This window comes from Macaca thibetana, chromosome 1 (genome assembly GCF_024542745.1).
Source record: "Macaca thibetana thibetana isolate TM-01 chromosome 1, ASM2454274v1, whole genome shotgun sequence".
In the NCBI taxonomy this organism is placed as follows: Eukaryota; Metazoa; Chordata; class Mammalia; order Primates; family Cercopithecidae; genus Macaca; species Macaca thibetana.
The window spans coordinates 13,871,272-13,896,772 of NC_065578.1; the positions used below are offsets into that span (position 1 = coordinate 13,871,272).

General features: G+C 48.4%; 1 protein-coding gene across 2 annotated transcripts in view; it reads left to right on the forward strand.

The window, feature by feature from the left end:
• The first annotated feature begins 735 nt into the window (after nt 1-735).
• The window catches only part of TMEM51 (transmembrane protein 51), a 70,964-nt gene continuing 46,198 nt past the window's right edge, over nt 736-25,501 (forward strand). Inside the window, exon 1 of one of the 2 annotated variants that reach the window (XM_050788926.1) lies at nt 736-967. The gene's annotated coding sequence lies outside the window, so the exon portion shown is untranslated. The remainder of the gene's footprint in view (nt 968-25,501) is intronic. The other variant, XM_050788934.1, reaches the window with a different exon arrangement.

A 25,501-nucleotide genomic window follows, 5' to 3' on the forward strand; every position in this document is an offset into this window, starting at 1 on the left:
CGGTGGAGCGCGCCCCCATCCAGTGCCCGCGCGCAAGAACCCGGAATGGGCCCCACCTGGACGCGGACTCAGGCGTGCGAGCCCGAGAGCTCCCTGGGGACCAGGCATCGGGTGGGGACCCTGGACGAGGGGGTGAGCTGACTCGGTTTTTAAAAACTTGCTTCCTCCTTCCCTACTTCTGCCCATCACTCACCTCGCTGGGCACCAGCCCAGGGCAGAAGTGGGAGAAGGAGGCGGTGGCCACCCCAGGAAGGAGGAGAGGTGAGTGTCTCGCCAGGTAAAGGCTGGCGGAGCTGTGCCTCGGCGTCTGCGCCTGGTGTGGGACGGAAGCGGGTCTCCCAGGTCTACTTAAACCCCTAAAACCTGGGACTTCTGGCTTGAGACATTCCCCGACCACCACCCGTCACACACACGCGCGCACACACACACGCATGCACACCGATTATCTGGGCCCTAGGGAGGATGGGGGAGCAGGGCTCTATTTTCTCCCGGCCCCATCTTATCCAACTCGGCTGGCAAGGGTGGGGAAGAACTTAGGCCCAGCCCCCGGCCCGCACTCAGCGTACTCCAGCGGCGGACGCTGGGGAGTGGGTGCCCGCCCTGCTCAGCTGCGATCCCTCGCCTCGGGCCCGGGGGTGGCGCCGAGGGCCGGGAGGGAGGGTCGGCCGGTGGGCGGTGCTTCTCGGGGCTGGAGGCTGCTCCCGGCCGGCGCCGCCCTCCTCCTCCCGCGGTCCCTCCCTCCCTCACGCCGGCGCTCCCAGGCCGCGCTTCCTGCGTCCCCATCGCGGTCCCCGAGAGGGCAGTTCGCCCTCTCCGCCACCGCGTTCCCTCGGCTGAGAATCCTCCGAATCCCAGCCCCGCGATCGCGGCGCCCCCCGAGGAGGCCGCCCGGGTGGGGCGCGGGGGTCGCGAAGCCCCCAGCCCCGGGCCGCCCAGCCGAGACGGAGCCGGACCCGCCGCCTCCCGGGTGAGTCTGAGCCGCCGCGCCTTGCGCCCGCCGCTTCCCGCGGAGCGCTGTGCGTTCCCCTCCGGGCCGGGTAAGGGGGCCGAGGCCCGTCTGGGTCGCCTGTCCGTCCGTCCGACCGTCCGTCCGCCGAGTGCTTCCCGTCTGGGGTCGACCACCTGGAGGACTCCGCACCCCGCACCCTCTGCGACCGCGCCCCGCCGGTGCGGGACACTCCCGCCTCCCGGGCACCGCGCCCGGCCAGCTGGCCTCGGCTGGTGAAGGCAGCTGGCCTTGGGGGCCCCCTGTTGGCGGGGACAGGTGCTCTCCGCCCGGCGGGCTTCGAACCCTTGGCCTCGTCAGAAGCGCTTTCAGCGCGTGGTTAGGAGCAGAAATTCCTAGTAGGTCCCAGGAAACCACCTTGGCGCCTTGCTCGCGCATCCCTTACTGTATGGAAGTCGGGTCCTTTTAGGGATTTAGATTCGTGTGTGTGTGCGTGTGTGTGTGTGTGTCGCTCTACAAGCAAACACGGGGGTAAAGAATCTGGCGTGAGCAAAGTGGATTTAAAGTCCTTCCCTGAGCGCATCGATCGGTTTCTTCATCTGTGAAATGGACATGATAACGTCCCAGGGTGCGGCGGGGCATTCATGCCGAGCACCCAGCAAGCACTCCGCGGTAAGTTCGGTTACGCATAAATCTGATCTCAAATCAGCGCACAAACGGGAGGCGCTTGGCCCGGCGTGCCAGGTCTGCATTACAGGATAATGGTCTCTTTCCCAACCAGGGGTGGGGGCGAGAGACCTGACCCTTCCCCCACGGTTTCCCCAGGGAGCAGCCCTGGGGTGCCCTGCGCAGCGTTCCGAGGTGCCTGTGACGGTGCGTGGTACTGCAGGTCCTTCCCAACAGAGCTGGAGGTCTGGCTGCTGGGAACCCGAGCGCTGCCGGAGTGGTGTGGGCGGGGACGAGGTGGGCGGGGACGAGGTGGGCGGGGCCGGGACCCGAACCGGCGGAGGTGGGTCAGCGGGTGGAAGGATTGCCCCTCTAGGGCCGGCCGGCTTCTGGCTTTCCTTTTGAATGGGTTACCTGGAGAACAGCTTGTCTAGGGAACTGTTGGCCCTGGAACCGTGAACAGCTTTCACACCCCGGAAACCTGTCGCAGGAGGGTCCTGACCTATTGGGACAGAGCCCCTGTCCCTTCAAATATCTCACTCCACCAATTGACAGGTACCCCCAGACTAGGAGAAAAGGCCAAAGAAAGAGAAAGAGAGGAGGCTGCTGGTGAATCTGCTCCTCATGGCTTCGGAGCTGACAGCTCCCTGTTCGGGTATCTGCCTCCCTGTTCGGGTATCTGGGGTCTGCCCCACTGATCCAGAGCCCAGGAGTCTCAGGGAGCCCCTAGCCGAGGGAGGAAGTCAGGGATACTTATGACAAGTGTTGCAGAATTGGCGATACAGTCAGGCCACACCACTTGCTGGCTGTGTGACCTGATCTCTCTGAGCCTCAGTTTCTTCATCTGTAAAATGGGATGATGACCTCCAACAGCAAGGTGGGGTATTTGTGCCTAGCACATTTAGTACTCTATAGTAAGATATGTCACAGGGCTTACGCAAGAACAGAAGAAAGGAAATAACTCAGGAGGTCCTGCTAAGAAAAGAGTATTGGAGTATTCATCAGGGAACTGGAGTCCCCCCAGGGGACAGGGGAGGAAGGGTGTCTGGACAGATGGAAACGCACAGGCAAAAGCACAGAGACAGAAGAGTGCCTGGGGTGTGCCGGGCTGGGGAAGGTGCTCAGGCAGTGGAGGGTGCGGAAATGTAAAGGGAATGGAGGGTCTGGAGTGAGCTGGACTGGACAGGTGGGGCCTTTATTGGAATCATTCAACATATGTTGGCTGAGCACCTTCTGTGGGCCAGGCACTGTTCTAGGTGCTCAACAAAGATGAACGACATGGAGAAAGATGTCCCTTTCATTCAAGTTCTCTAAGCAGGGAGGTCATCTGATCCCATCCATACATTAAGAAGATAATCCTGGCTGCCTGGAAGTAGGTGAGGATCCTGGAGAAGACTCCTAGGAGAGAGAGGCTGGCCTGTGGGTTGGTGGGGGTGGTGGGAATGAATGGGGGAGCTGGATGGGAGGCCAATACAGGAAGCAGAGAGTAATATGTGGCCTTCACTCATGACTGCTGGTCAAGGGTAAGACTCTGGGGTTCTACATGAGGCCCAGACTGCCAGCCTGGTCTTCTGCCAGAGAGAAGTAGTGAGTGAGTGTCTGGGATATTGGCAGGACCCAAGCCCCTCCAGCTGCGACTTTCTGGTTCTCTGGCTCCAGCTGTCACGAGGCCTGGGAGTTTCTCTGTCTGCGTGAGGGATGGGAAAGCTGGAGCAGAGGCCAGCTGGAGCTTCTGAGGCTCCCGTTTTAATAGGATGTGTTTGTGGTCAGTGTTCCTCCCTCCCTCTGCAGGGCTGGCTGTAAACACCTCAGACCTCTTGGGCTGGAAGAGGCCAGAATGTGAGGAGCTTTAGTGTGGATTCTCTTCCTCCAGCCCCAAATTAAGGTGGGAGTCATGGGAACGAGAAGCATGGTGCCGGGAAAGTTGCAAAAGTTTAGATGCCTTCTGACTTGGGATGTGGTATGGGGGCTGCTTCTGGCCGCTGACTTTCGCTTTCGCTTTTGTTTCTGCTCTGAAGCTTGGAGGAATCCTCCTTGCCGTGAAAGCTGTGAGAATATCCTCCTCCATGCTTTAAGTCTCCCTTTGCTTGGAGGGAAGAGGAAGATCCTAGAATGTCTCAGGTGCGGAGGACAGTCAGGTCATCAGAAACATCATTCTCATTTGACAAACAAAACTCAGAGAGGGAATGGAACTTACCCAAGGACACACAGCAGTTCGGCAGCAGAACTGGGACTGGAACCCAGCCCTCCTTGACTCCCTTCTAGGGTCTTTTGTGTTCACCTAGGAGGCCTGGCCACATTTAGGACCAAGACTCTTTTGGGCCCCAGGTTTCTCAACCTCTCAGTCTTCCAAGTGGCTCTGTGGAGTAGAGCTCCTCCCCAGGCTGGACAGGTGGCCCAGCCTGCCCCTGCCAATGTTTTATTCTCCCTTCGCCTGGATTGAGCCCTCGCTGCCATGGCCACCCCTCCTGGGAGCTCTTGCTCCTGAGAAAGAAACCGGTCATTTGTTTGGAAGAAACAAGCCACCTGTTTGGTTTCCCAGTACCAGGCCACACAGCCCTGTCCCTCCCAGACGGCCCCAAGATGCTGACCAGAGGGAGCCCTCTGAGGGCCTCTCCTGAGCTCCCCTGACCCTCGACTCCACCTCCCCTCAGCTCCCGCCTCAACACTGCTGGTTTGCCCTCGCCTTCTATCTGTGATGTTTACTTGGGCGGAGCAACCTGAAGTCTCCACATTCTCTCTTGCCCTGGATTTATCAGACTTAGCAGCCCTTAAACCTGAATGCTGGAAGCTTTAGATCTTAGAATATCAGGGCCAGAGGGATCTTAGCCATCAGAAAATCCACTCTGCTTATTTGACAACTGGGGAGACCAAGACCCAGGGAAGAGGAGACTCGCCTGAGATCACAGCTGGGACCCGAATCCGAGGTTCCGGAGTTTGTCTCGAATGATTTTGAGGATGATTCTTGAAAAACAAAACAGAGCACCCTCCCCCTCCAAGATCCCCTTTCTCTCTGCACTCCACACTACCAGGTGTTTTTGTGGTGTCCGTGGCGACATGGCCAGGAGGAGTGAGGGCTGAGGGTCCTGAAAGATGAGGCGTGCACATTGAGGAGTGTATCTGCGCATTTCCAGGTCCCGTCTGTTCAAACTGGCATTAACACCATGGCAGGAGCTAGTGAGTGCATTTATCTGGCACTCCCTTAGCCAGACTTGATAATGTGCCTTTGGATGGCAGGCTTTTAAAGTTGTTTTTGTCCCCCAATTACAAAAGAAGTACGTGTTCCTTGTAAAAACGAGCAGATGACATCGTGAAGGCTGGCGACCACCGTTAATATTGTGGCGTTTTATTCAGGTTTTTGTTTGCTGAGCTGTTTCATGTCCTGGTTTGTTGTTGTTTTGTTTTTGAAAAAATAGAGACAAGGTCTCCGTGTGTTGCCCAGGCTAGTCTCGAACTCCTGGGCTCAAGTGATCCTCCCACCTCAGCCTCCCAAAGTGCTGAGATTCCAGGCAAGAGCCACTATGCCCAGCCCGTATCCTGGTTTTTCAATTCATCGTTACTGTGCCTGTTATCTTCATGTGATAATATGAGTGACTTCACACAGGGTCTAACCTGTGGGTCTCACGTGTTTCCACCCCTTGATGGCCAGCAGGTATTCCCTTGGCCTAAACCCTGTGACGCTGTGCAACGTGCAAAGACATTTCTGATTCGCCACTGTGGGAGTCCAGAGGGCCAGTTTCCTGCATCACTGTGGGGTTTGGGAAAGCAATTCTCTCTGAACTCTTAGAAATGGAAGCCATGGCTATCTGGGCGTGATGGGTGTGACCCAAATTCACACAGAGGGAGGGAGAGAGCTTTGTTTCTTCTGACTTTTACGTATTTATTTATTTTTGCTGTGTTTGTTTTAACCCATCCAAGTGCTGCCACCCCACCATCACTGCCCCTTGCCCCAAATCTCCCTGGGATTAGGCATGGGGTTAGGCAAGTGCAGGTCTCTAGAAAAATCGGTATTTGGCATACTCATCTCCAAACCCTGGCTCTTGCAGAGGAGGTGTTTCAATGGCAAAGATGTGCAGAGAATTTGCTTCCTAGTGGGGTGATTCAGGTAGGACACCCCACCCTGGGGACAGGATGGGGTGCGGTCTCTGTCACTGTCTACCAGGATCACAGCTTTGTTAATGCCATAAATCGTCAGTACTGGAAGTACTAGTGTCTTGGAGATTTTCTAAGCTCATGTTTACAGACTGTGGACAGCCACTTATTAGTGGATTTTGGCATCGTTAAGTGGTTTTCCGCTGGCTTTTTAAAAGTGAAGTAGAAGACAGTGGACTAGAAAAGAGAATGCATTTCCTGTGGCGAGAAATATTCACTAGTAAAACTTTAAGTTACCTGTTTGTGGATGCGCACTGAGTCACTAGGTAAAAACATATCTCCTACTGCACGGTAAGAACCTTGGGCAATGTAGCTCCGGTTCACTGGTTTTTATACTGTGATCCTGGGAAACCTTGAATGGGTCCTAGAAGCAACTCAGGGGTTTGCAGGGACAGAGCTGAGTGGTGGAGGTGGGGCCAACAGGAAGGAAGCTCGGCTTATGCTAAGGATACAAAACATCCACTTTTAAAAACTCTGTGACTTTAAAAATAAAACAGAAAGTTGGAAGCCATTGTTCATCTAGCCTCCTCAATTCTTAGAAGAAGAAACGGAGGCCACAAAACAGAGAGGCTGGGGCCTTTGCTGCGGGAGGAGGTGGCACTCAGGCCTCACATTGAGGAGAATCTACAAATGTGGGCCCTTGACCCCTCCACAAATGAGCGACTCAAATCACACGTTCACGATGCAGGCTGTGACCCCTACAGGCCCCACTGTCGTGTGCACCAGGAATTCACGTTTATCCCAAAGCCTGTCACTCTCACGCCAACAGCCCAGTTTATATTGCTGAGATGCACAAAGCATTAATTTTTTCAATGCCACATTTCAAACAAAGAAGTGTTAATAACCCTGTTCTGGCATTTCTTTTTTTGTTTTGTTTTGTTTTATTTTTTGAGACAGAGTCTTGCTCTGTCGCCAGGCTAGAATGCAGTGGTACAATCTTGGCTCACAGCAACCTCCACCTCCCCGGTTTAAGCAATTCTCCTACCTCAGCCTCCCGAGTAGCTGGGATTACAGGCACACACCACCACACCCAGCTAATTTTTTTTTTTTTTTTTGAGACGGAGTCTCGCTCTGTTGCCCAGGCTGGAGTGCAGTGGTACGGTCTTGGGTCACCGCAAGCTCCACCTCCCAGGTTCATGCCATTCTCTTGCCTCAGCCTCCTGAGTAGCTGGGACTACAGGCACCGGCCATCACGCCTGGCTAATTTTTTGTATTTTTAGTAGAGACGGGTTTCACTGTGTTAGCCAGGATGGTCTCGATCTCCTGACCTCGTGATCCACCCGCCTCGGCCTCCCAAAGTGCTGGGATTACAGGCATGAGCCACCGTGCCCAGCCTAATTTTTGTATCTTTAGTGGAGATGGGATTTCACCATGTTGGCCAGGATGGTCTCGATCTCTTGACCTAGTGATCTGCCCGCCTCAGCCTCCCAAAGTGCTGGGATTACAGGCTTGAACCACCACACCTAGCCTTCTTCTTTTTTTAATGTCCCCAGAGCTTTACCACTGGAAGCTTCCCAGGCCCATCCTCTGACCCGAGAGGCCTTTGAGATGATAAATCCAGGATCACCAAATCCTGGCAGAACCTGGCAGAATGAGAACTCACCACATGGGGCAAGTTCTTTTTTTTAAGATCGTGGACTCACATAACGTGCAGTTTTAGATGTCTCCGGGAGGTTTTGCTATTTCCTCTACTCAACAGGTAAAATTAGGTGGCTCTAAATCTTGGGGAATTTTATGTCTTTTCCGTGTTTTTCTCCTCACATCTGGTCTAGGGAGGGGTGCAGAGAAGCGGGTGGGATTTACTTGCCTTACATTATCCTACGTTTTCCTCGTTAGACCTGTGCTGGTTAGGGTGTGGGGCATGGTTTGTTGACATTTGGTGCAGGAAAATGACTTTGTTTTATTTTATTTATTTATTTATCTATTTATTTATTTTGAGACAGAGTCTCACTCTGTTGCCCAGGCTGGAGTGCAGTGGTGCAATCTTGGCTCATTGCAACCTCTGCCTCCTGGATTCAAGTGATTCTCCTGCCTCAGCCTCCAGAGTAACTGGGACTACAGGCACATGCCACCATGCCTGGCCAATTTTTGTATTTTTAGTCCAGATAGGGTTTCGCCATGTTGGCCAAGCTGGTCTTGAACTCCTGACCTCAAGTGATCCCCCTGCCTTGGCTTCTCAAAGTGCTAGGATTACAGGCGTGAGCCACCACACCCAGCCAGAACATGATTTTAAAAAACAAAATGAACACGCAAACTTTCTTAAGTTACCATAAGATACCTCACCTATAGCTTCATTAAAACCGCCTGCAATTTGGAGAGAAGCTGTTAGGTACTGGAACTGCCTGTGGGTAATTATTGTTTTCAAACAGTAATTCTCTTCTTTTGGGGAAAGTTGCCTGTAGCTAAACACAGGCGCCATCACTTTAAACAAATCTTCTGATACATATGGTGTGCCAGGCACTGAGCCCAGAAACAAGGGAGAGTCAGGCCCTGCCCCCCGCCCCGATGGAGCTGATCCCCCGCGGGGGACGGCAGGGATTGTACCTTAACAACATGTGAATAAAGGTGACAAAGCACAGCCCACGAAGGAGGAGGCTTAACCCAAACTTGGAGAGTCAGGAAGGATTTTCAGAAACAGTGCAGTCTGAGCTGAAATGGGGAGCGGGGAGGGGAGGTGCAGCCACCGCCAAAGGTCTTCCTGGGGAGGCAACTGCGTGTGCAAAGTCCCCAAGGTGTGAGACAGCTTCATTCACACAGGCCAATACTGAGTGTAGAAACGCTACCCTCAGGGCAGATGCTGATGGCACAGGTGGAAAAAGTATTTTATATAGTTTCTTCCTAAAAGTCATTTTGGGGGCTGGGCATGGTGGCTCATGCCTGTAATCCCAGCACTTTGGGAGGCCGCGGAGGGCGTATCACTTGAGGTTAGGAGTTCATGACTAGCCTGGCCAACATGGTGAAACCCCGTCTCTACTACAAATACAAAAATTAGCCGGGTGTGGTGGCACGCGCCTGAAGTCCCAGCTACTCGGGAGGCTGAGGCACAAAAATCGCTTGAACCTGGGAGGCAGAGGTTGCAGTGAGCTGAGATGGCACCACTGCACTTCAGCCTGGGCAACAGAGTGAGACTCCCTCTCAAAAAAAAAATAAATAAATAAAACAAAAAAGGTCATTTTGGCTCTGGCAGTTTCTCAAAATATTAAAATCAAATCACTGTGGGATCCAGCAGTTTCACTTCTGGGTGCATACTTGTCTTAGTCCATTTGTGTTGCTGTAAAGAAATACCTGAGATTGGGTAATTTATAAAGAAAAAAGGTTTATTGGCCGGGTGCGGTGGCTCACGCCTGTAATCCCAGCACTTTGGGAAACCGAGGTGGGCAAATCACGAGGTCAAGAGATTGAGACCATCCTGGACAACGTGGTGAAACCCAGTCTTTACTAAAAATACAAAAATTAGCCGGGCGTGGTGGTGGGCACCTGTAGTCACAGCTACTCAGGAGGCTGGGGCAGGAGAATCACTTGAACCCGGGAGGCTGAGGTTGCAGTGAGCTGAGATGGAGCCACTGCACTCTAGCCTGGCAACAGTAAGACTCCATCTCAAAAGAAGAGAGAAAGAGGTTTATCCAGCCCACGGATATACAAGGCTGTACAAGAAGCATGACATCAGCATCTGCTTCTAGTGAGGGCCTCAGGAAGCTTCCGCCTCAGGCGGAAGGAGAGCAGGCGTCATGTGGTGAGAGAGAAGAGGAGAGAGGGAGTGGGGAGCAGACTCTTTAACAACCAGATCTTTGGGTACCAAGCCATTCAACAGGGATCCACCCCTATCAACCAAACATCCACCAGGCCCCACCTCCAACATTGGGGATCAAATTTCTCTTCTTTTTTTGAGACAGAGTCTTACTCTGTCACCCAGGCTGGAGTGCAGTGGCACAATCTTGGCTCATTGCAACCTCTGCCTCCTGGGTTCAAGCGATTCTCATGCCTCAGCCTCCCGAGTAGCTGGGATTACAGACATGTACCACCATGTCCAGCTAATTTTTGTATTTTTAGTAGAGATAGGGTTTCACCATGTTGGCCAGGCTGGTCTTGAACTCCTGGCCTCGAGTGATCCACCAGCCTTGGCCTCCCAAAGTGCTGGGATTACAGGCGTGGCCACTGTATCCAGCTTGGGGATCAAATTTCAACGTGAGATTTGGAGAGGACCAATGTCCACACTATATCAATACTCAAAAGAATTGAAAACAGGTTTTTGAAGAGATATTTGTACACCCATGTTTATATGAGCATTACTCATAGTAGCTAAACTATGAAAACAACCGAAGTATCCATCAAAGGATGAATAAACAAAATGTGGTCTATCCATACAATGGAATATGATTCAGCCTCCACGTGGAAGGAAATTCTGACATCATGCTGTAACATGGACGAACCTTGAGGACATCATGCTAAGTGAAATAAGCCAGTCACAAAGAGGCAGATACTACATGATTCTACTGGTATGAGGAACCTAGAGCAGTCGACATCATAGAGATGGAAAGTAGAATGTCAGTTGCCAGGGGCTGGGGGAAGGGCAATGGGGATTTAGGGTTTAATGGGTAAGGAGTTTCAGTTTTGTAAAATGAAAGCGTTCTGTGAATGCATGATGGTGATGGTTACACAGCAGTATGAATGTACTTAATGCCACTGAACTGTTCATGGAAAAATGGTTAAGATAGTCAACTTTATGTTATGTGCATTTTATCACAATAAAAAGTTGGTGGCGGGGAGTCATTTTGGAAACAAGACTCAGATATTCATTCGGCCATATCATTCATTGCGTTCTCTCTACAGACCAGGTGTTCTTCCAGGCTTTGGGGGAAAACGGTGCTAAGAGAGGCTCAGTTCCTGCCTTCTTGGAGCTTATACCTTATTAGGCAGCAGGGAAGAGTCAGTCAAGTAGGAAACCAACATGTAAAATAACAAATCAATGACATGTCAAATGCACTGATCTGAAATCTTTGCCACTTCCCTACTGCTGGCGGGATCAAGCCGAGGCTAAGCTCTTTAACTTTCAGTAAAGCCCGGACTTCTTAGAGTCAGCCTCGGTTAATCTTTCCAGACCTATTACTGCTGCCTTACCCCCACTTCAACTGCATCAGTCACAAGGAACCACTTTCCACCCCCACCTACCTCGTACCCCTGCTCAAAGCCAGGAACTTGGTGGCTTTTTTCCTTTCTGTTCCTTCTGCTTTTCTTTCTAGACTGCCCAGAAGTTTCAATTCCAGAAGTTTATCCTAAGAAAACAATTAATGAGTATAAGGAGTTAGTTTCAACACTGTTATTTTTTGTAATAATAGCAACAAAATTAGAAACCCCTTTTGTTTGTTTTTAATCTGTCCAGTGACAGTCATAGCCAAGACTCTTTAAATATATTTTTGTTTAATTTTGGAATAATTTTAGATTTATAGAAAAGTTGCAAAGGTAATATGGGGCATTTTTGTCTACCCTTCACACCCAACTTCCCCTAATGTTGGCCTTTTTTTTTTTTTTTTTTTTTTTGGTGAGACAGAGTCTCACTCTGTTACCCAGGCTGGAGTATAGTGGCATGATCTCCGCTCACTGCAACCTCCACCTCCTGGATTCAAGGGATTCTCCTGCCTCAGCCTCCCGAGTAGCTGGGATTACAGGCATGCGCCACCATGCCTGGCTAATTGTTGTATTTTTAGTGAAGACGGGGAGTTTCACCATGTTGGCCAGGCTGGTCTCGAACTCCTGACTTTAGGTGATCCGCCCACCTTGGCCTCCCAGAGAGCTGGGATTACAGGTGTGAGCCACCATGCCCAGCCTAATGTTGACATCTTATATAACCGTATTATGCTTATCAAAGCTAAGAAATTGACATCACAACTAAACTACAGACTTTATTTAGATTTCACCAATTTTCCCACTGCATTTTTATTCTCCAGGATCCAATTCAAGATGCCACATTGCATTTGGTCATCTTGTCTCCTTAGTAACTTCCGAACTGTGACACTTTCTCAGTCTTTTCTTAAATTTCATGACCTTGAGAACTTTGAAGAGTACTGGTTAGTGTTTTGCAGAACTTCCCTGAATTTGGGTTTGCCTGATGTCTTCTCGTGACTATACTAGGGCTTTGGGTTTTGGGAAAGAATCCTAGAAAGGTGAAGTGTGCTTCTCATTGAATCATGTTAGAATGGAAATTATATCAGTGTAACTTCTTATTGATGACATCAGCCTTGGTCTCTTGGTTAAGGTGGTGTCTGCCATGTTTCTCTACTGTAAAGTTACTACAGCCCCTTCTTGGAAGGGTATTCTTTAACATGAGAGTGAAAGGTAACATTATAACAGAGATTATTGAAAATGATTTGTAGATTAGGCTCCTAAAATTTAAAAACTTTGATATATCAAATGATAAACTGGGGACAATATTTGCAACACAGAACAGACAAGGGATTGTGTTCTGAATACATGCAGGAGCTTTGCTTTTTTTGCTCTTTTTTTCTTTTTGAGACAGAGTCTCGCTCTGTCGCCAGGCCGAAGTGCAGTGGCACGATCTCAGCTCACTGCAACCTCCACCTCCCGGGTTCAAGTGATTCTCCTGCCTCAGCCTCCCAAGTAGCTAGAACTACGGGTGTGCACCACCACGCCCAGCTAATTTTTGTATTTGTAGTAGAGACGAGGTTTCACCATGTTGGCCAGGGTGGTCTCCACCTCTTGACCTCATGATCCGCCCTCCTCGGCCTCCCAAAGTGCTGAGATTACAGGCATGAGCCACTGCACCCAGCCTGCTTTTCTAGTTAGTAAGGAAAAGCTGAATGCCCTAGTTGAGAAATGGGCTAAATAAGAAATGCTGAGGTTGGGCACAGTGGCTGACACCTGCAATCCCAACGTTTTGGGAGGCTGAGGAAAGAAGATCGCTTGAGCCCAGGAGTTTGAGATCAGCCTGGGCAACGTGGTGAGACCTCGTCTCTATAAAAAATGAACAAAATTGGTCGGGCGCGGTGGCTCACGCTTGTAATCCAAGCACGTTGGGAGGCCGAGGTGGGCGGATCATGAGGTCAGGAGATCGAGACCATCCTGGCTAACATGGTGAAACACCGTCTCTACTAAAAATACAAAAAAATTAGCCGGGCGTGGTGGTGGGCACCTGTAGTCCCAGCTACTTGGGAGGCTGACGCAGGAGAATGGTGTGAACCTAGGAGGCGGAGCTTGCAGTGAGCCAAGACCACGCCACTGCACTGCAGCCTGGGTGACAGAGTGAGATTCTGCCTCAAAAAAGAAAAGAAAAATGAACAAAATTAGTTGGGCATGGTGGCATGCACCTGTAGTCTCAGCTGCTTGGGAAGCTGAGGTGGGAGGATTACATGAGCCCAGGAGGTAGAGGCTACAGTGAGCCGTGACTATGCCACTGCACTCCAGCCTGGGTGACCCTGTCTCAAAAAAAGAAGAAGAAATGCTGGTGGCCAGTTAGAACATGGGGAAAAAAAAGAATCAGTGTTCAACCTCATTGTATTAAAGGAAATGCCGATTAGAACAATGCTGTCTTTCACAGAGGAAATCTAGAATGTTTTAAAAGTTTTAAAATTTTAATTTAAATAATACTAACTGGGAGGTAGTGCTTTCAGGAGCTCAGCGTAGAAGTATAAACTGGAGAACAGTCTGAAAATTCAGGCCCAAACCTTTAAAACACTTAGCTTTAAAACACTTTCAATTCCAAGATTTTAACCTTGTTATTAAAATCTTCAATACCAAGATTTTATCCCGAGGTAACAATTTATGGTTGGATAAGGAGTTAATTTCAACACTATTTTTTTATAATAGCAATAAAACTAGAAATCAAATATATTTGCAGCAACAGGGAATTGGTGACATAAATTGCAGCTCTTTCATATACTGAAGTGGTCCTCAACCGCTAAAAATTCCAGTGTTGATGAATACTGGTGATATGAAAGATTGTTCATTATATATCAAATTTTTAAAAATTAAGGTTATACTGGGAGGCAGAGGTTGCGATGAGCCGAGATTGCACCACTGCACTCCAGCTTGAGTGACAGAGTGGGATTTTGTCTCAAAAAAATGTTAGGGTTATAAAACTATTGCAACAATATCCCATTTTTGTAAAAAAAAACAGAAAAAGTTTAGCACACAAGAAAGCATGGAGACCATCATAGATATTTATCAGCAGTTATGGATGGGAGTGGCCATGGGGGGTTTTGATATTCTTTCTGCTAGTCTATATTTAACTAATTTTTATTTCATAAACAAGCATTGTTTTCATAACAAGAGAAAACTGTTGTTGATAACACCCTCTCCTCCCATTTGGAACTTTAGTGACCTGTGCTGAAGACCCATAGGCTTGTTATGCATCCCACAGGGATTACTGCCAGGCAAGGTGCTTTGGGAACTGTAGAGAACTTTGAAGACATCAGCTGCCGCTCCTGGTGACTGGTTTACCCTTCAGACTTCGATATCTGGGCCTCCCTTCTTAGACTTAGGAAGCTGAGATAGGAGCATGGTGGAAGCCACAGCAGCCATAGCCAACTAAGAAAATACTCACCCCAAGGCTGGGCGCGGTGGCTCACGCTGTAATCCCAGCACTTTGGGAGGCCGAGGCGAGTGGATCACTTGAGATCAGGAGTTTGAGACCAGCCTGGCCAACATGGTGAAACCCTGTCTCTACTAAAAATACAAAATTAGCTGGGCGTGGTGGCAGGTGCCTGTAATCCCAGATACTTGGGAGGCTGAGGCAGGAGAACCCCCTTGAACCCAGGAGGCAGAGGTTGCAGTGAGCCAAGATCACAGCACTACACTCTAGTCTGGATGACAGAGTGAGACTCTATGTCAAAAAAAAAAGGAAAGAAAGAAAATACTCGCCCAGCATTGTATTTTATATACACATATGTAATTTTCAATTTGAACATAGTTCGATGAGTTTTGACAAACACAGGCAGTCATGTAACCATCACCACAATCAAGATGTAGAAAAGTTCCATCACCCCCCAAATTCTCTCCTGCTGCTTCTTTGCAGTCTTTCCTATCTCCACCCCCCAGCAGCCACTGATCTGTTTTCTGTCCTTATAGTTTTGCCGTTTCTAGGATATCACGTAAATAGAATCATACAGTATGGTGCCTCTGGAGTCTGGCTGCTTCTGCTCAGTAGAATACATTTGAGGTTTCCCCACACTGCATTTATTCCATGGTATAAATGTGCAGGACCACAGTTTACTTATCCCTTCACCTGTTAAAAGGATATTTGGATTGTGTCTACTTTTTGGTGATTATGATTAAACATTCAGAGGTTTTTAGTATCAGTGTATGTTTTCATTTCTCTTGGGCAAATACCTAGGAGTGGAATTGTTGGGTTTGTATGTGAGTGTATGTTTATATGAAATGACCAAACTTAGAAGGTTTGGGCCAGTTCCTCTGGCCAGCACCAGGGCTATGCAGGGACCTGATGAAACATTGATAATATCCTCCCCTGCCATTTGGAATTTCAGTGACCTATGTCGAAGACCCGGTAGAAACCATTTGTCTTTTCTGGAGTGACGCTTTCACTTTGCCAGCTGATGTGGGTTTCACCCTGCTAGGGAGGAGGTTGACCGCCTCCCCGTTGATGACTCTCCCCTTCCCATATCACAGACATGGAAATGACCATGAGTAGTGATAGTTCTTAACTTAAATAACTTTTTCATTAACTCTTTTTCTTTAATTAGGAAACTAATATATGCACATGATATAAAAAATCAAACGGTGTAAAAGGATATCCAAAGAAAAAACATCCATCTCCCTCTCATTCCAGGCTCCCAGTCCCTTACACAAGAGGTAGCCACCATCTGCGATTTCTTGTATATACTTCTAGAAATTGTCTCTGCATATAATGATGCTTTATATGCTGCTTTTAGATGCTTGCCTGGTCATCAAAGCAATAAAGTATTACAGTGGTCAGGATCATGATGAAATTTTTGGGTAATGTCAAACTTGTAATAACTTCTATGAGAGTCCTCAATCACCTTTAAGGACCCGCTCACCACCTGAAATTGTCTGTCAAGCATTCTCTGTCAAGTATTCTATCTCTGCATTTATCTGTGGCAGGTCAGTAGCGTTCATCAGATTCTCAAAGGGGTCTGTGCACCAAAAGAAAGAAGAGGGGTAGGGAAGAAAAGAAGGAAGGAAGGACTATAGAGGCAGTCTTTTACAGACAAATGGTAGATAAATGTAGAATGAGCTTGGATACATTTGCAATTAGCTGTAACTCAGAATGTATAAGTTCCCATTTTACGTATTATTGCCCCTTGGTTTTATGATTGGAAGCCGGTAGAGCCCTTGATTTAACAGCATAGGCTAAGTTTTGTCTTGGGCTAAGAGGAACTGTGCCTGGCTGAGCCAAGAGGGACAAAGGCCATGGAGTTCTGCAACCTTGCCTGTGTGTTCAGACTGACTCACTGTGTCTGAGGAAGTCTGTTGGTAGCTTTACAACACATGCACTCTCTCTCCCAGGGCGAGCCAGTGACTGGGAACTTCTCATAGAAAGGAGTAGACAAAATTGCTTCCCACAAGAGGGCTTCAGGCTGAAAAATATTCAAGAAGAGTTTAGGGAAATTCCTGGGAGGCAGAGCCATATCTGGCTCATGATAAAAGTTACAGATGTTTGGGGATTATCCTTGTTAGAGTCAACATCGGGAGTTGGAGTGGGGAGCAACCAAGCTTTCCCATGACTCTTAAGTAATTTGATGCTCAAAACAGTTCTATGTTGGGGAAACCAAGGCAGGAGTATGCTAGCTACGGTGCAAACTACCCCACATCTCAAGGACTAAAGGCACTCCAGTTACATTTTCATGTATTGGGTGGGAAGGTGGGGTTTTGGCTCCACACAGTCATTCAGAGACTCAGGCTTCTATCTTCAGCACTTCCTCTCCAAGGGTTTAGTGAGCTAATAACAGGGCCCACAGCTAGAAAGTGATGGAGTCGGGATTTGAACCCAGCCAGTCTCATTCCAGAGTCTGTATTCTGAACTATTATGCTATGGTGAGAAGCAAAAGTACTGGCATCTAACTAGATCTACCTGGCATGTAACTTCAGAACTGGGAAGTAGGAGATAACTTGGGATCCTCAGGAACATTTGTTCCTTGTTGCCAAGGAATCAAGCTCTTCTTTTTAAGGAGTGAGATGGGTAAATCTGAGAGACTTTTTTTTACTTTGTCTTCAGGTGAGAATTTTCAGGTTCCACACATAAAAATGAGAGCCTTTCCCCCACCAAAAGTGTGCCCCTGAAATAAATGTGCATGAGACTATGTTGCCTGGTGCTTGGGTCTTTCCATTAGCGAATATCAACCCCCAAAAGCTGATCGCCCTTCCACCATGATACTGCTCATTGCAGGGAGGAAGTTTGAGACATCTCAGCAACCTGATTAAAACATTTTTTCCCAGTTGAAATGTCTTCTTGTAGAAACAACCCAAATGTCCCATAGAAAAGCCTGGAAAATCTGCTATGGTTTCTACAAAGGTTACACAAGGGGAACACCACATGGCCATTCAAAATGGCAATGACGCAGAAGGCTCTGAAAGATGTAGAAAGATGGGTCTAATTTGCTAATGTAAAAAGGCAGATTATGAAGCTGTCTATTTTTTGTTTCAAAAAAATACACAAAGAATAAAAATTTAACTATTTAATATAATGTTTCCAATGATTATTCCTAATGGATTACAAGTAATTTTTATTTCCTCTCTCCCTATCTTCTCTTTTCTAACCTGTACTTTCTGAGTTTCCCACAGAGAAACATGTTTGACTTTGTATTAAAATAACAGCTTTAAGTTCAAATGGTTCTAATGATCTGGGTGACCTTGAGCCACGGCTCACTTTCTCGAAATGGGGAGAATGGTCGTAGGATCTTGTGAAGATTAAACTATAAAAGTACTTAAAACAGCACATGCTCAATACATTTTTAGGTGTTACTGTCATAATTATTTTTGAAAATCTTTCCATTCTAATAAGTTCATTCCAAATCTAAGCCAGGCACACCTGACAGTCGTGAGGCTTTATCTCAATGCCTGGGAGTACGGACCCGTGAGCAAGCCAGCTTCCTCCTTTCCCTCCTCTCCCCTGGCCCTCTGCTGCAGGGCAAGGTAAAGCTAGGTGACTGGGATGCTGCTCTTTTTTTGTTTTAATCTTTCTTTTTTTTTTTTGAAATGGAGTCTCGGCTCACTGCAACCTCCGCCTTCCAGTTTCAAGTGATTCTCCTGCCTCAGCCTCCTGGAGTAGCTGGAATTACAGATGTGTGCCACCACGCCCGGCTAATTTTTGTATTTTGGCCTCCCAAAGTGCTGGGATTACAGGCGTGAGCCATCGGGCCCGGCCCAGGATACTGCTTTTAAGTGTGATCAGGGCAGCTTTGGCTGATGTCTCATTTCTGTCTTCTACACAAAGAAATAACTCATGGTTCTGGGCATAATGGCATTTTCGTTCAAAGCATGGATTCTGAAGTTAGACTGCCTGGGTTCCACATCCATTAAATGGGGAGAATAATAATGCCACCCTCCCAGGATCGGGGTGAGGATGAAATGACACTGCACATGAAGCCTTAGCACAGCATCTCAGTAAATGCTCACTCTCAGAGATACAATGGCAAGCCCCAGAAATCCACAAAGCATAACATCAACCATGTTGTAATGAACAATTTAGTGGTATCTTGTACACTCACAGAGTTGTGCAACTGCCACCTCTATCTAGTTCCAAAACACTGCCATCGCCCCAAAAAGCATCGTACCCATTAAGCATTCCGTCCCCATCTCCACCCTCCCCCGCCAACCCCTGCTGCTGGCAATCACCTATCTCCTTTCTCTCTTTCTGGACATTGCATGTAAATGGAATCACGTAATATGTGACCTTTTGTGTATGGCTTCTGAGCTTTTTTGTTTGTTTGTAAACTATTTTAACCTTTTTAAAATTTGAGACAAGTTCTTGCTCTGTCACCCGGGCTGGAGTATAGTGGCATGATCTCAGCTCACTGCAACCTCTGCCTCCTGGGCTCAAGTGATCCTCCCACCTCGGCCTCCCAAGTAGCTGGGACCACAGGTGCGTGTCACCACGTCAGCTAATTTTTGTATGTTTTGGTAGAGACAGGGTTTTGCCATGTTGCCCAGAGTGGTATCAAACTCCCAGGCTCAAGTGATCTGCCCACCTCGGGCTCCCAAAGTGCTGGGATGATAGGCGTGAGTCATCACCACACCTGGCCTATTTTAACCATTTTTAAGTGTACAATTCAGGGACATTAAGCACATTTACAGTGCTGTGTGACCATCGCCACTGTCTTTTTCCAGAACTACTGCATCATCCCAAACAGAAATGGAGGCAGGTTTTTTTTTTTTTTTTTTTTTTTTTTTTGAGATGGAGTCTCGCTCTGTCGCCCAGGCTAGAGTGCAGTGATGTGATCTCGGCTCACTGCAAGCTCCGCCTCCCGGGTTCACGCCATTCTCCTGCCTCAGCCTCCCGAGTAGCTGGGACTACAGGCGCCCGCCACCACACCTGGTTAATTTTTTGTATTTTTAGTAGAGACGGGGTTTCACCATGTTAGCCAGGATGGTCTCGATCTCCTGACCTCGTGATCCGCCCGCCTCGGCCTCCCTAGAGGCAGGTTTTCTAAATGCCTGCATGAGTGGTTCTGCATCTTCAGCTTGTGTTAGAATCCTCTGGGGTGGGGGGCTCATTAAAACACAGATTGCTGGGCCCTCCCTTCCCCCCATCCCCCGCCACATCCCTCATCCCCAGTTGCTGATTGAGTAGGTCTGAGTGAGGCCCCAGGATCTGCATTTCTAACTAGCTCCTGGGTGACGCTGATGCTGTTGATTTGGGGCCACACCTGGAAGACCGCTGTTTTAGATCAAAAGGTTTGCAGGACAGAGTGGATGATGGCATCCTTCAGGGTCAGTGAGAGAAGCCAAACTTCTATGACCTATGGGATAAGGGGTTTATTATAGGAATTAGATCTTATCGGGGCATCACCACCTGGATCTGAGGTCAGGGGCATTACCACCTGGCCCTGGGTATACGGGCAAGCTGGTGGAGAAGTCTATACAGCCAGCCCATTGTCTGGTCCATCCCCAGCCAAGTGTCCAGGGGTGGGCCTGGGCTGTTGTTGGTTAACAGGACCAGCAGTCAGGAGAAAGAGCTGGATGCAGAATGGAGGACAGGCTCAAATGTGCTGGCACCCACTGTGCTGTCTCTCACTGCATCCAGTCATGATGACCTCTAAAGTGTAATGGCCGCTGCTTCACTTCCATCTCCCAGCTTTCCACAGCTTCCTCTTTTGACCAATTAAAACCTAGAACCAGTCAGAGAAGGGGATTCTGGGAAAAGTAGTTCCAGCCTAACCAAGCCGGCACAACAGGAACTACCACAGCTGATGAATCAGTCCTTGCCATGGAACCTCCTCCTTGAGCCCACGGTTTGTTTCTGGGGCTCTGCTGGGGATTCCCTGACTCTCTTGACAGGACCTTCTAGCAGACACAGATGTGGTCCATCCCAGCAACGCCTTGCTCAGATCATCAGCTGAGAACTTAATAAAAACAGATTCCCAGGGCCCAGCCCAGGCCTGCCAAGTCAGACTTCAGCAGTGGGACTCATGAATCAGATTTTTAAACAAGCTCTCTAGCTGATTAAGATATCTAGCCAGGTTTGGAACTTACGATGTATGGAAAAGAAAGTGAACTCTGGCCAGGCACAGTGGCTCACACCTGTAATCCCAGCGCTTTGAGAGGCTGAGGCAGGTGGATTCCTTGAGCCCAGGAGTGCAAGACCAGCCTGGGCAACATGGCAAAACTCCATTTCTGTAAAAAAGAAAAAAATACCAAAATTAGTGGAGCATGGTGACACGTGCCTGTAGTCCCAGCTACTTGGAAGGCTGAGGTGGTAGGGTCACTTGACCTTGGGAGGTCAAGGTTGCTGTGAGTCAAGATTGTGCCACCACACTCCAGTGTGGGCAACAGAGTGAGTGAAACCCTGTCTCAAAAAAAAAGGAAGGAGGAGGGAGGGAGGAAAGAAAAAAGAAAGGAAAGGAAGGAAGGAAGGAAAGAGAGAGAAAGAAAGAAGAAATAAAAAAAAAGAGAGAGAAGAAGGAGAGAGAGAGAGACAGAGACAGAAGAAGGGAAAGAAAAAGAGAAAGTAAGTGAACTCTGGGCTCGACAGCCATGGGTTAGAATTCTGGTTCCACCACTTGCCAGCTCTGTGATCTTGAGCAAGTGACTTAACCCTTTATGATCCTATATTGTCTACAAGAGTGGCTCCTTTTCTATCATTTCACTTTCCACTGTTTCAGTTACCCGTAGCCAACTACAGTCTGAACATATTAAATGGAAAATTCCGGAAAGATATGATTCATAAGTTTTAAATTGCATGCCATTCTGAGGAGCGTGATGAAATCTCACACTGTCCTCCTTCAGACGTGAATTGTCTCTTTGTCCAGCAGATTGGTGCTGTAGACACTACCTGCTCATTGGTCACTTAGGAGCGGTCTGGGTGATCAGATCAGAAAACGTCCTATGTGTAAGGTCAGGTGCTGTCTGTTTCAGGCATCCACTGGGGGTCTCGGAACGTATCCCCTGAGGATATGTACTCAGCTATTAAATGGGCCAATGCCTACCTTTTTCGTGGAGGGTTGTGGGAACCGAATGCGGCCATGTGTAACAAACTTCTGGCAGGTGAAATATTACTGTGCTTAATCCAGTTAATAGTTGTACCTAGACATGCCCAGGGAGTAGGTCAGATGGGCCCAGCATCTCCTCTTTCTACTTAGGAATCTGGGGTTTAACCTGATCATGTTCTTTTTTTTTTTTTTTTTTGAAACACAGTTTCACTCTTGTTGCCCAGGCTGGAGTGCAGTGGCGCAATCTCAGATCACTACAACCTCTGCCTCCCAGGTTCGAGCGATTCTCCTGCCTCAGCCTTCCGAGCAGCTGGGATTACAAGCGCATACCACCACACCCGGGTAATTTTTTGTATTTTTAGTAGAGACGGGGTTTCCCCATGTTGGCCAGGCTGGTCTCGAACTCCTGACCTCAAGTGACCCACCCACCTCGGCCTCCCAAAGTGCTGGGATTACAGGCGTAAGCCACTGCACCTGGCCAACCTGATAGTATTCTTAACACAGCTTGTTTTCCTGCCGTCATGAAAACTAGACTTGCTTTAAAGTCTTTAGAGTCTCAGTTCATATTCCAGGCATTGTTTTATATAAATATCATCTGTTTATTTTTTCTTTAAGCAAATTTCACAAACTCCATCTAAAAAAAAAAAAATCATCTGTCAAAGAAGAGCCTTTCAACTTCCAGTTCTGTTTATGTAAAAACACCCTTTCTTCAACCTGGAATCTTGGACATTTTGCCACATGCTGAATATTTCTATGACTTTCTTTTTGTGTCTATCACCTTGATGTGAGTTGTCACCTTAACTAGGTAAGACGGTTGTGGTCTGCTGAGTAGAACAAGCTACTTTTTCAAGAAACTAGTTGAAAGGTTTCATAACACCTGGTCTTCAGTGGGTCAAGGCAGTGCTCCGGGACCAGGCCATCTGATAAAGGGAGTGGTAACTTTGAAGTGTGGCTTATAAAGAAGCTGTTATTTCCACAGCAAGGGAAAGTGGCAGTAAAGAAAACAGGGTTTTGCAGTTCCGCTGGAAGGAGGATGGGGAAGGTCAGAAATCAGGGCGGGACCTTCGAGAGCAGCTGTCAGCACTGGGCAAAGGCTGAGACAGGTGAGCAGTAGGGATCTCTGAATGACATGCAGGGTTCTGTGCCTAAGACACACTTTTGTAGCCTTCATTGATAGAATCCCATCATTTTCCTTTTTCTTTTTCAGATGGATTTCACTCTCTTGTCCCAGCTGGAGTACAGTGGCTTGATCTTGGCTCACTACAGCCTCCACCTCCTGGACTCAAGCAATCCTCCCACCTCAGCCTCCTGAGTAGCTGGGACTGTGGGCACGCTGCCACCATGCACGGCTATTCTTTAGTTTTTGTAGAAACTGGGTCTTCCTGTGTTGCCCAGGCTGGTCTCAAATTCCTGGGCTCAAGTGATCCTCCTGCCTTAGCCTTCCAAAGTGCTGGGGATTACTGATGTGAGCCGCTACACCCAATCCCATCATTTTCCTATATCGGTCTCTGGAATGTTTCAACCTGAAGACCTAGGCAAATTTCGTTCATTATTTGAGATTTTCCTGTGTCAGTAAAGGGCTCAGGTTGCCATACAAATGTCATATACTGGGTGGCTTACACAATAGAAATTTATTTTCTTGAAGTTCTGGGGGGTGCAGTTTAAGACCCAGCAGTGTTCAATTTCTGGCGAGGGTTCTCTTCCTAGCTTGCAGATGGCCGCCTCCTCACTGTGCCCTCACATGGCCTTTCCTTGATGCACGTGTGCAGAGAGAACTCTCTGGAATCTCTTTTATGAGGGCCCTAATCCCATCAGACCACCTTCATGACCTCGTCTAACCTTAATTACCACCCCAAAGCCCTATCTCCTAATATGTTGGGAGTTAGAGCTTCAACATATGAATGTTGGATGGGAACAAATACTCAGTCTGTAACAGCACCCTACCATGCTTTTGGTTGCTGACACTAAAATCCTCTGTCCCTTTCATCTCTCCTGCTTGAATCAAACTCATCACAAGTGCTTCTCCATTTGTCAACATTGACTTTAAATTAGGGCCATAGGCCGGGCGCAGTGGCTCACGCCTGTAATCCTAGCGCTTTGGGAGACCAAGGCGGGTGGATCATCTGAGGTCAGGAGTTCAAGACCAGTCTGGCCAACATGGCAAAACCCCATCTCTACTGAAAATACAAAAATTAGCTGGATGTGGTGGTGAGTACCTGTAATCCCAGTTATTTAGGAGGCTGAGGCAGGAGAATCGCTTGAACCTGGGAGGCAGAGGTTGCAGTGAGCCGAGACCACACCACTGCATTCCAGTCTGGGCAATAAGAGTGAAATTCCATCTCAATAAACAAACAAACAAGGGCTGTAACCTCCTAAGTGGTTTTCTGTTACCCTTCTATCTTGCCCATCCTCCAAGGTGATTTCTACCTCAGGGCCTTTGCACTGGCTACCTCTGTGTATTAGTTTGTTCTCACGTGGCTAATAAAAACACACCCAAGGCTGGGTAATTTATAAAGGAAAGAGGTTTAATTGACTCACAGTTCCACATGGCTGGGGAGGCCTCACTATCGTGGCAGCAGGTGAATGAGGAGCAAAGTCATGTCTTACATGGTGGCAGGCAAGAGACAGAGCTTGTGCAGGGGAACTCCCATTTATAAAACCATCTGATCTCATGAGACTTATTCACTACCACAAGAACAGTGTGGGGGAAGCTGCCCCCATGATTCATTTGTCTCCACCTGGCGCTGCCCTTGACACATGGGAATCATTACAATTCAAGGTGAGATTTGGGTGGGCGGACAGCCAAACCATATCACTCTGCCTGGGACTTCCCCACCTCCCCAGTCTGCTGCCACCTTGTCAGTCTCAGTGAAAATGTTGTCCTCTCCGAAAGCCCCTTCTTGATCACTCTGTCAAAAGAACCATCCTCCACCTTTACGCTTACATTCTTCTGTTTTCTCTTCCAGACATCTCGTGACAGGTTATCGCTTTACTTGTTTGTCTCTTTCAGGAAAAGAGAAGCTTTGTGAGAACAGGCCTTTGGCTTGTTCACTTCTGTGTTCGTAGTGCCCGATAACCCAGTGGTTGCTCAGTCAATGTTTATTGAAATGAATGAATGAAGTCAACAGAGATTTGTTGAGGCTTCCTGTGAACACTCCTATGCCCAGTATTAGAGGAGTCCCAGATAAATATAAAAATCCCCAGAGGCCACAGTGAGAACACAGGTGTTCAGCCTGGCATGTTAAACTTTAGTTAGAGAGAGAAAGCAGGAATGAAACCAGCACCTTCAAGACGACTCTAAATGGCCAGTAGCAATTGGCTGATACAAACGACATGCATGAACAGAACTCGAGAGCCACTCCCCGCTGGCTGTGGTGGGAGGCTTCTGGGAGAAAGGGGAACAGAACCAGATGTCGAAGGAGAGGAGGCCTTCAGGATGCGGTGGGGGAGGAGAGAAAGGCAAGACACAGAGAGTGGAGGGCTGCAGAAGCTGGGAGATAGACCCAGGACCGTTTCCCTCCTTGGACATGTTCAGGACATTACCCTGGTCTTCCCCTGAAAGAGAACATGTTTTTCTCCACCCTGGATCATTGGTGCCTGGTGCAGGGCCCTGCACAAAATGGGTGTTCAAGGAATTAAAGAATTCAGGTTGGATGAGGTAGTTCATACCCTTCCTGGGGAGCTGGGACTTTATCCTGTGCGCTGTAAGGGACACTGAAGTTCTGATAGACACAGTGGCTGGAGGGTTGGTATGGCTGGGCCTGGAAGCTGGGGAAGCCTTAGAGGAGTCAGTTACCATCATCAGCCAGGCCTGAGAAGTGAGAAGGAGATGGATGAGGCAGGAAGAATCACTGAAAAGGACTTTGGGAAAAAGAAGCAACAAATTTGGGAGCCAACTGAACATGGATATGGGCGGGAGTTGCAAATGGCTAAAAGGAGCCAGCAGGGGATATTAAGGAGAAAGTCTGGCCAGATGGGAGGCAGCAGGGAGTGGTGGGGATTGTGGCAAAGTGGGGTGCCAGGCCCCTTCCCTAAGACAGACCATGACTCAGCACCATGTGAGAATTTAGGCCAGAGATGCCAGATTTTAAAGTTTTGC